At 55.0% G+C, this 10,769-nt stretch overlaps 1 long non-coding RNA gene across 1 annotated transcript; it reads right to left on the bottom strand.

Annotated features, from left to right (window-relative positions):
• Positions 1 to 249: 249 nt before the first annotated feature.
• LOC107541619 (uncharacterized) lies at positions 250 to 7,834 on the bottom strand. Its single transcript, XR_015716204.1, has 3 exons — positions 7,802 to 7,834; positions 2,938 to 3,130; positions 250 to 1,712 (listed from the first exon to the last, which is right to left on the bottom strand). It is a non-coding gene; the product is annotated as an uncharacterized LOC107541619 (long non-coding RNA).
• Positions 7,835 to 10,769: the final 2,935 nt, after the last annotated feature.

The following is a 10,769-nucleotide window of genomic DNA, read 5'->3' on the forward strand; positions in this document are numbered from 1 at the left end:
GGAGCTCACTTCCCCGCTGAGACTATGAGAGGTGCATTCTTACGTGATGATCTGAGAGGCAGGCCACGTCTCTGGTGTCACCTCTGTATCATCAGGCTGGGAGAGGGGCTTGGTCCGAGTTTGTGCTGAATGAAGGAAGGTGCTGAAATCTCCGCCACTGCCCCACCCCCACCCCCACTGAGACCACACAGAACAGGCCTCCAGCCACCTGGTCCCAGACCTTCTCCTGAGCTCAAGTGTCTGGCCAGGCCCAGACCTGGGGAGGGTTCTGGGTGGGGGAATAATCTCCCCCCATGAAACAAGTTCAGTGGACCCTCCCTCCCCCACTCCTATCCAGACTTACCTGGCAGCACCCAGCCAAAACATTGGCAGCCCAGGGCCCAGCTCCCGGCTGCCACATAGACCCCCACAGGCCCATCCTGGAAGACAAAAGAGCCAACCACACTGCAGGAGAAAACTGAAACCAGGCCCCGGGCTTGGGCAGGACATTCCACTAACAAGAAGAAGGTTCGAGAGCCACAGAGGCTGGGCCCAGGCAGACCACCCTCCACTTCCCTCCGTCCCACCCCAAAATGTCCTTCACCCACCTCCCTGGTCCCCATAATGGCAGAACAGGACCCAGGAAAAACTGAACAGAGTCAGGAATCGGGAATTCTGATCCCAAACCTGCTATGCTGTGTAGCCCTGGAAAATCTGTTCCTCCCTCTGGGCTGTGGGACCCTCCGGGCCCTGACAGTCACCCAGGGTGCACAATAGTAGCCCAGAGTTTGAGGCAGTAGGTGGGAAAGAGCAGGCCCCCTTGTGCTCAGCCAGTTATTTTTCTGCTCCCCCACCCTCAAATGCCCATTAATTCTGACCTAACCATCTCCCAAGTTTTACTTTTGGTGACAGCTAAGCTAGCTGCATGGACTGGCAGAGCTGGGCCAGGAGAGTCGGTGGCCCTCCAAGCATATTTTCAGAGCTTGCTGTCAGCACCCAGGATTGGGACATGGGTCCAGGACCTGGGACAAGGGCACTTAGCCCCTTGCACTGAGAAGAATGTGCCCGACAGGCACCGTGCTGAGGTCCCCACCTGACTGCTAAGCAAAGGAACCCTGACCGAGGTTTATAACTCTGATAACAAAGGGCTAGGACTAGGGAGAGAAGGGCCAGCCCCAACAACCAGGAGTCCCCACCATCTTCTGACTTGACACCAGCTCTACCGTACTCGAGATGAAGTCATTAAACTCAGCCCCTCAGAAGTTCCTGATGGTGGAGTTTGTAAAACACTAGCCTCGATGCCAACAGTGGGGTGTGAAAATTACCCATTGTGGGGGCCCGTAAAGTGGGGACCAGCTCTTTATTTGTGGCATAGAGGTAGAAAGGTGAACGAGCTACATCACCAATTTCACCTCCCTCCTGGGGGCTCTGGGACGCTGCATTTTCCCGCACAGACCAGCCGGGGCGGGCTGGCAGGCTGCGGGCTGGTAAGTCTGAATACTTATCTGCAAGGCTGCTTCCTGCGTGGTCATGACCATCCAGAAGCACTCGGAAACTCCCTCCTCTCAGTGCCGTCCCAGGAACTTGCTGCACTCTGAAAAGGGACCCTCAGGGGAACACCGTTGGAACACAGCGACCCTTTCTCCCGGCCCCCTGTGCCCAGGATCCTGACGTCAATAAGGCGATGGCGTTTCCAAGGGCACCTTCACCTCCTAGGTCAGGCTGGCAGCTGTCTAGGAGGGTAGAGAGGAAGGCTTTGAGGTCAGAAAAATATGGATGAGACTGTGGTCCCCAACCCCATGTGTGCAAATATCACTCAAAGTTCATTCTCAGGCTTAGCCAGTGCCTGGCACACGGTAAGCATTCCAAAAATTACTTTCGCCCATTAACGATTTAAACTTGGAGTAAGTCCTTGTGGAATACTGATGTCCCAGAAACACAAGTCATATTTGTCCTGTGCCACCTGGGGCGGGAGGGTATAGACCCAGCTGGGAAGCACAGATCTCTTGGCCACTGGATAAACCAACCGCAGTACATTCCTATAATGACATCTCCTCAGCAGTAAAGGGGACAAACTGTTGCTACCCAGTACAGCATCGAGAACCTCAAAAACATTAGGTGGAGTAAAAGAAGCCAGGGGCAAGGGACCCCGTGCTGGACGATCCCATTTATATGAAACATCCAGAAAGCAAACCTACGGAGGCAGCAAGCGGGTGGTTGCCTGGGACGAGGGGTGGGGTGGAGATTAGCCCTGAGCGGGCCTGAGGGCTCTCACCGGGCACAGGAAACTTTCTGAAACCGGCTTCTGGCGCTGGGCGCACGACCTGGTAAACTTCCTAAAACTCACGGAATCCTGCCCCTGAAATGGGGGAGTTCTGTGACACCTACGTTATGCCCCCGTGAGGTTGGCAGAAAAGGGCAGAGCTTCTGGTAGGTGCGTAAACAAGCACAAACCTCAAAAACACTGCGCTGAGCAAAAAAGAACCCAAACACTAAAGTTTCCATATTAATGGCACTTTCGAATTAACAATCTTATCTATGGGCCCATCGGTGGTTTCCTGTGACCGGGGCTGGAAGGGGCTTGACAAGGGAACATTTTAGGGCCATAAGGTGTTTGATGTCTTGATTGCGTGGTGGTTACATAGGTGTATACATCCACCAAAAGCACATTGAAATGTGAGCTTTAAATGGGTGCGTTCCTTGCATGTAAATGAAGACTCAATAAAGTTATTTTTTCAGAACTTGTTTTGATATGATGATAGAAAAGCCCCAAGAAGGGCTGGGTGAGAGGCCATTCAGAGACCTGGGGGGACGGCGGCAGGGCCCCAGTCCCAGCATCTCAGCTCCCACTAGCCCACCTGAGCCCCACCCCACCCGCTTGACGCCAAGGTCAGTGCCCCATCAGGGAAGCTCTGATGGACAGACTGGATCCCAGAGAATCCTAGGGGTCCCTCCTACCTGGGAGAGTCAGGCCTCACACACGCGGATCTCACAGGGGACCTGAGCACACAGCACGATGCCGGGCTCTGCCGTCCCACGGGCGCACAGAGGAGAAGAAAGGACATCTGGTTCCTCCTTTGATGCCCTTAGGGTCATGGTGGCCTCGGGAACGTGTCTGGAGCTCCACGGGTGGGCAGGGAGTTGCCTCCGCCTGTCGCCAAGAGAGAGAGAGGAGTGGGGGAATAAATAGGTACCGTGGGCACGTTGGACAATAGATGCCAGGGTCCCTGTCTGGCATCACAGCCTGTGCCCAAAACTGATCTCTTCAGATGCAGATCAGAAGCCAAACAGGAAACTAGGGGGTCTCTTGGTCGGGCCAGTGCCAATCAAAACATCCTAACACACTGGAGGTGACAGGGACTTTACTGCATGGATCCCTGTCCTGCTCTGCCCCCCTGAGCAAGTGCATCACCCCCTGGGCTGGATTCTTATCCGTGACATGGGGACAGTAAGTGCCTGCCTCCCAAGGCCCTTGTGAAGCTTAAATGGGCCGATGAATATTACCTCTCTGCTTGCATTCTATTGTTACTACCCTTGTCCTCTCTGCTCATTACCTCCACCCAAGGGCTGCTCCCCCCCTCCCCCCAACTCTGTGCGCCGTTCCTGGTAATGAACGAACAGCTGCCAGGAAAACATGCACTCGGTTGCACTTTAGGATCCCTCTGGGTTTGGGGGTTTTTCTCTGACTCTGGAATAAAATAGCTGCCCAGAGATGGGAGGCACAGGGGAGAAGTTGGCCTAAATTGCTTTGGATGAGTAAGTGCTGAGAATTCAGGGAAGCTTCTGGGAATAGCAGGCTGTGCGGGACATGCTCAGGGAGATATTGAGGCTTCTGCAGAGGAGCAGAATGCGCTGTTTCTGGGTAAAGTCAGAGCATACACAAAAGAGGGGCTTCAGAGTCCAAATCCCCCTCAAACAAGGGGAGCTCTGAGCTGTGGGGGAGGAAAGAAAAGCAAGAAGGGACAGGAAGATAAACTAACATTTCCCGAGAACAGATACTAATTGGGGCACCTTTATCTACCTGACCAAACAGGAGTTGGGTTTCATTGCCCCCATTTTACAGGTGAGGAAACTGAGGCTCAGGGTAAAGTGATGTGCCCCAAGATCACCCAGAGAGAAAATGGTGCAAATGGATCGTAAACAGGCCCGTTGAACCCCAAAGGGGCAGAAGACTTCTGTCAAAATGCAGGGGTGGGATTAAATGAGGAAGGTGTGTGTACATGGCAGACACCGTGGGCATCAGCGCCATGTGACTGTGAAGAAGCTGGACCACACGTTAAACCATCTCGGATCGGTTTACTCTCATTGCTTCTACGGTCTTGGGCAATTAAGTTCCCTTTTAGGAGAGGTGGTGCTGCAGTGCAGGAATTACAAACACACGTTTCAGGGTTATCCTAGATTCCAGTTCAGATCCCGACTGTACAATCAGCGTGCTGCGTGAGCCTGCCCTGGTCGCTTCACCTCTCTGAGCCTCCGTTTCTCATCTGTATTGCCCAACTCCCAGCCTTATCCTGGGGTCTCCACGAGGCAGCTTCCAGCAAGAACTTTGGTAAATGGTCACTAAATGGTAACTAGAGTTGGTTTCCATTAATGATCTACTCCACAGGATAGAGCACTCAATAGTTCAGCCCCTCCCTCTCTTTCATGACTCATTCAGTAGCCTTCAGAGAGGCCCACCTGGCACCACAGGGAGAAGGGGACACCTGCCTCATCTGACCCAATCAGCCGACAGAGGGCTGGGGAGACAGATGTCACCCTCAGCCCCTGAGTATCTCTGGCTATTGTTCCAAAGCCCCAGCTGACAGATGAGCCCGGCAGCAGACAAGAGGAAGGATCCCCTCGGGACAAAGGACTCTGCTGTAAGTTATTCACCAGCCCATTGAACCTGCACAATGGACCCAGTGCTCCAGAAACACTGACACTCAAACAGCCCCAGGATCACCCCGAAGAGCCAACAGCCCAATACAAATAAAAGCAAATAACTAAGTGTCCATACAAGACTCAGGGGCCACGTAAGTGAGCTGGGCCTGTACACAGTGGGTGCGCTATAGCAGCAATGTCTTATCAAGCACCTACTGGGTGTCAGGCATTTTACACACACTGGTTCATAGCCTCACAATAGCCTTTTAAGGCTGGGACTCTGATTCCCACTTTGCAGATAAGGAGACTGAGGCTCAGAGAAGGGAATTATCTCCTTACTGAAACTGACACAGAGAGTAGGTGGACAGAAGGTAGCTCTCAATCCTCTCTCTCCACCACCCCACCCTGCCTCAGTGAATGATAAATTCAAAGAGCATGATCCTGCCTGGGAAGCATGGATCAGTTCCAGAGACAGAAACTTAAAAATAAAGATGTAAAAAAAAAAACAGGAAACACCTTGCAGGTCCTACAATAGGGAGCTGAGCAGAGTGAACTTGTCTACTTCATGAAACACCAATCTTCTTACAATGATTTCTGCAAAGGGTAAAACACACGGAGAAACTCACCTGATGTCACTTTGTAAAGCAGTGTACGTATAGCCCAATTTCAATTAGTATTTTCAGCGATAGAAATAGATACCACAAGAAAATACATGAAAGTGGTCAATACAGAAGTTATTCTTGGGTGATGAAACTATGGAGTTTCTTCCCCCCCCCCCATCATTTTATTAAGCTTATTAAATTCATAAAAATCACCAAACATTATAAAATTCTCATTTTTGAAGCAGGCATAGAGAAAAGACGTGAGCTCTCTCCTCCATTAAAAAGTGGAGCCCTAGCCAGTTTGGCTCAGTGGTTAGAGCCCTGGCCCGCAGACTAAAGGGTCTTGGGTTCGATACCTCGCTGGAGGCAACCAATTGATGTGTCTATGTTTCTCTCTCTCTCTTTCTCTCTCTCTCTCTCTCTCTCTCTTCCACTCTCTCTGGAAAGCAATGGAAAAGTATCAAGTGAGAATAAAAAAATAAAAAAAAGTGGAGAGATTGGTCCAAAATGCAGAAAGAATTATGTCGAGTAGATTTTAAAATCTTCCTCATTACCAAGGGCCATTAAATAATAAACTAGGAGGATCTTGGGGGTATAGGGGGGGTTACCCTTAAAATTCTTTCAGCATGAAATTAACTAAACTGGGTATGGGATGAGTCCTATGCCACCCAAAGCTTGGTGCTGGCCAAGCGTCTCGGAGGAAACCTTTTTGCCCAGATTGCTAAATGCTTCTGGGCGAGGGGCGAGGGGAGCGGGGCGAGGCAAGGGAACTGGCCTCTGGATCGCGGGTCTGACCACCTGCAGGGGGACAGGGAGGCGGGGGTCCGAGCGCCCGCCCGAGGCCCAGCCCCACCCGGCCCTGCTGACTCATCCCCGGGCCACGTGGCCCGGCGTCCGCGCGTCGGAAGCACCGCCCCTGAAGTCTGAGCTCGGCTGTCTTCAGGTTTCCAGGTCTGTCTAATGGAATTACTCCCCTCCTAGCCCCCAGCCCTCAGCCCCCAGCCCTCAGCCTCCAGCCCCCAGCCCTCAGCCCCCAGCCCCCAGCCCCCCGCCCCAGGCCCAGGGGTCGCCCCCGGCGCTCCCAAAAGGGAATGCGCTTTGGAGAGCTAAGCACTGCGCCCCTGGGCCGCGCTCAGCCTGAGGCTGGCACCGAGAAAAACAAAGCCGCTCCCCGCACTTTACCTCGCCTCCCTCTCCCCACCTCCCCGCGCCACTGCCTCCCTCCCCGCTCCCCCAGCAGCAGGTGGGGCGCTTTCCCCGCCGCGGCACTGCAGTGGGGGGTGCGCGCCCGCAATCCCCGCGCTCGGCAGCCCCTGCTCGGGAGCCTGGGATGCGGGCGGGGAATCCAGGCTCCCGGGGCCTCCCCCCCCTGCACCGTCTAAGAAGCAAATTTCTCTAGCCTAGGACCCCCCGCTAGAGGAGAGGAGAGATCGGGCCCCCTCCCTGCCCAGGTATTCCCAGCCTCTCTGGACACTGTCTTGGAGAGGAGGAGTGGTGGGAAGGGAGCTGGTGGGTTCTGGGGTCTCCTCAGCCCCATCTGCGGGGTGTAACCTGGGCTTTAGAGTCCGACATATCTGGATTTAGAATCACTGGCTGTGTGACCTTGGACACGTACCTCACCCTCTCTGGATCTCAGTTTCCTCGTGTTTAAAATGGGGCCCTCGCCGCCTAGAGGGACCCCTGTGTAAGGCGTGCCAAGCAGCGAGCGCGCTGCTGGCGTAGGGTGAGCTCTGCGTAAACTGATGTGTTATTACCATTACCAATGTCATTATTCTCAACCAAGGTGGTTCTCTGGCCCCCTCCACCCCTTTGGAGCCACACACAGGACACAGGACGCTGGACATCTGGAACCCGTCCCAGAAGTGGAGCCTTGGCAGACGCCTGGATGGGGGGGAGTCTCAGTATGAGGGAAGGGGAGCTCCAGGACCCCGCCCCGCCAACCCACCCTCACCACCACCACCACCACCCCAGTTCTGAGACCTTTGGGCTCTGTCCAAGATCTGGCCAGTTAACGGCTAACCTAGTGGGCGGAAAAGGTCCGGGTCCCCTCTTGTCTGTCCGGTAGCGAGGGGGAGAGGAGGGTCTTTGTTCCCGGTCCTCTCCGGACTCCCTGCGCACCGCCCCCCCCTTTTTCCTTCCCGGTGCCCCACCCAAGCCGGCGTCTGAACTGCATTTGACAACTGCAGGCTGGAGGGAGAGGCTCTTCGGCCATCAAATCAGGGCACTTCGGGCAGCGTTTGCCATCCCCTGAACCCCGCCCAGGACCCTGGGACCTACCCTCGGGGAATGTGGGCAGTTCCCAGCGCGGGGGACATGGGTGCTTGGGGAGGGGTGGCCATGAGGATGGGGCGGCGGCTTACCTCGGGTCGGCAGTCCTGCGGCTCGAGTGCAGAGGGCTCTTTGTGCCCGGGCTCTCAGCGCAGAACTGGGGGAGCCCCTGCAAGCGCCTCCCATCGCAAACTCCTCCCCGCACTCGTCCGCAGCCTCCCTCCCTCTGGTCCCCCGAGCGCAGCCGGCGTCGTCTTTGTAGCTGCTGCAGAGCCCAAGAAATTTTAATGCGGGAGCGTCTGGCAGGCGCGGGCGCCCCACCCCTGGCCCTCGCCCGGGCCTTCCTCCCTCCTCCCGCGCCCCTGCCACCCCACACCCTTCTCCCGTCTCCCGGGGGTCCCGGCCAGGGAGGCAGGGCGCGGCCGGGAGCGGGGAGAGCGCACCGCCGCCCCCACCGCACAAAGGGACCAGCCAGGCTGCGCGCTCAGCCTCCAGCATCCCGGCCCCGCGCTGCCATGGCAACGCTTCCCGGGCTGGACCGAGCGCGCGGAGATGCAGAGGCGCGCGCAGTGAGCGACGGGGACGCGGGGGGCGGAGGCCTGGACCCCCGCGAAGGGATCGGCCCCGAGGACCCGCTGCGCACCCCGCACCGCCGCGCTGTGTGCCTCTCCCTTAACCCGGCCAGACGCGCACGTGCTTACGCGGAGTCAAGACTTGAACCCACGTCTGAGTCTTCACACCCACGTCCGTGCCGCTACATCACTTGGCCCAGCTTTTATAAATTTGGTCTTTTTTTTTTTTTCTTTTTTCCCCACCTGCCCAGGCCATGGTACCTACTACTTTCCAGACTAGGGATGCTAGACAGTGGGCCTAGGCCAGCAGCTCAACATCCCTTGGGAACTTAGAAATGTGAATTCTCAGGCCTCACCACAGAGCTACTGGATCAAAAACTCTGCGGTGGGGCCCAGAGAACTGTGTTTGAACAAGCCCCCTAGAATATCCTGATGCACATTCAAGCCGAGGACCACTGTTCTAGACCATTCCAGGGGCCTCTGTAACCAGGCTGTCCTGGGTTTAAATTTCAGCTCTGCCCAGGTAGCCGCTGGCCTCAGGCAAGATTCGCACCCTTCCTGAGATGCAGTTTCCTAGTCCGTAGGGTATAGATATATTAGAATCCACCTCTCAGGGTTGTGTGGGTTCAACAAGAAAATGCGTGGAGGTGGGGGAGGGATGCCTGGCATTTAGTAAAGACTCAAAAACATGTTTTTATTAAACTATGATCTCCTTTTATTTTCACACTTCTGTGTACATTATTTATCTTCTCCACAGCTCAGATAAGGACATTAAGGCTCAGAGGCCGTGAGAGCTGCCCAGGGCCACTCCAAGGGCCCGAGGGGGGATTCGAACCTATCGTTTCAGGTTCCGCGTGTACTAGCTTTCCTCTTTACTGCCCACCTCTTGCTGGGATCCACAGCTTCCATCTTCAGAAAACCCAAACCCAATTCAACAAACCGATAGCTCATTTCCAATGAGCCCAGTCCAAGGCGGTTGCGGGAACCCTGAAGGTCCCGGGGAGATCCCAGATACAGCCTTCACCCCCGCAGAGCTAGGGGTTCTAGAAGACCCACGTGGGGCAGTTAAGAGAAAAGGCAACATGGGGCGAGATCCCGGCACTGGCCACAGTACCCAGCCCAACTATTGTCACTCCCAGGTCTATGACTTACCCCTGGATCACCAGGCCACAAACGAAAGAGGAAATGGGACAGGAGCGATATGTTCTCAATGAACACGAGGGGTGCATGGGGGTCACCCTTCTTTTCAAGTATCCCCAAGCCACCTTTTTCATAATCTGCTCCCAAATCCTCCTGAGCATGAGCCCAACATTTCCAATATCCATTTGGAAAAAATAAAGACACTTGCCAGCTCCTGATTTTCAACACGTCTGTTCCCTGGGGCTCCTCAGAGATGAGCAATAAGGAGCCGTGGTCCCGTTTCCAAGCATTTTGATTCTAGGGGTTTCCTTTCGAGGAGAGCAGCACAGTGACGGTGACAGAGGGGGTGACAGGGGGCAGAGGAGGTGATCATTGGGAGCCCCCATGGGCTCACTGCAAATAGACCATGAATAACTCAGGCGGATGCAGAGTGGGCCTTCAACTGAGGAGCGCAAGGGGGGCCAGGCCCCGTATCTAGCAGATGCCGAGGCCAGCACGGACCCACCTGCTGTCCTCTGTCCCTGGTTCTCTAACATGGCACTTTTTTTTTTTTTTTTTATTGTGGTAGCCCAAACCAACTGTCCCAAGGGATTCAGTTGGCCCTTTGCCCTCCTTCCATCTACCTGCCGGGCGCCCTTGTGAGGAGCAAAATCTTCCCTCGGTGCCCTGGCTGGTGTGGCTCAGCTGGTTGGAGCTTCGTCCTGAGCATGGAAATGTCACTGGTTTGATTCCCGGTCAGGGCACATGCCCAGGTTGTAGGCTCAATTGGAGGCAACCAACCTATGTTCCTCTATCGCATCGCTGTTTCTCCCTTTCTCTCTCTCTCTCTCCCTTCCTTTCTCTCTAAAATCAATAAAAACAAACATATTTTAAGAAAAACGCCTTCCCTTGCATTCCTCATTTTCCTGGGCAGGGTTAGACCCGCAGTGCCTCCTTCCTTGCCTTTAGGCCCTGGGCACTATGACCGCCTCCTTTGGGACTCATGTCTGTCTTAACAGCCAGGGCCAGCTGCTTCTTGTTTCCCCATTGAGGCCACTCTGACCCTCACCTTCTCCTGCGGGGAGACCCAGGACATTGCGGAGCACACCCCAAGCTGGTAAATGTCATCCCCACCACAACACGCCAGCCTTCCAGGTGACATTTATGGGGCTGACTTGAGCCCGCAGAGCCCACTAGCCAAGCAGAGCAGCAGATGGAACCCCCAAAGGGAAGCGTCAATGTTCTCTTCTGTCTCTCTTGAAAATGACCTGAGTGGCTTCTTCTGGAGCGCTGGTTGTCATGGCAACGGAAGGAGGCTCCATCATACCCAGGATCCACTTCAGAATAAAGTTTGCCTCTTTAAACTGGA

This window comes from Miniopterus natalensis, chromosome 20, assembly GCF_054644295.1.
Source record: "Miniopterus natalensis isolate mMinNat1 chromosome 20, mMinNat1.hap1, whole genome shotgun sequence".
Taxonomy (NCBI): Eukaryota; Metazoa; Chordata; class Mammalia; order Chiroptera; family Miniopteridae; genus Miniopterus; species Miniopterus natalensis.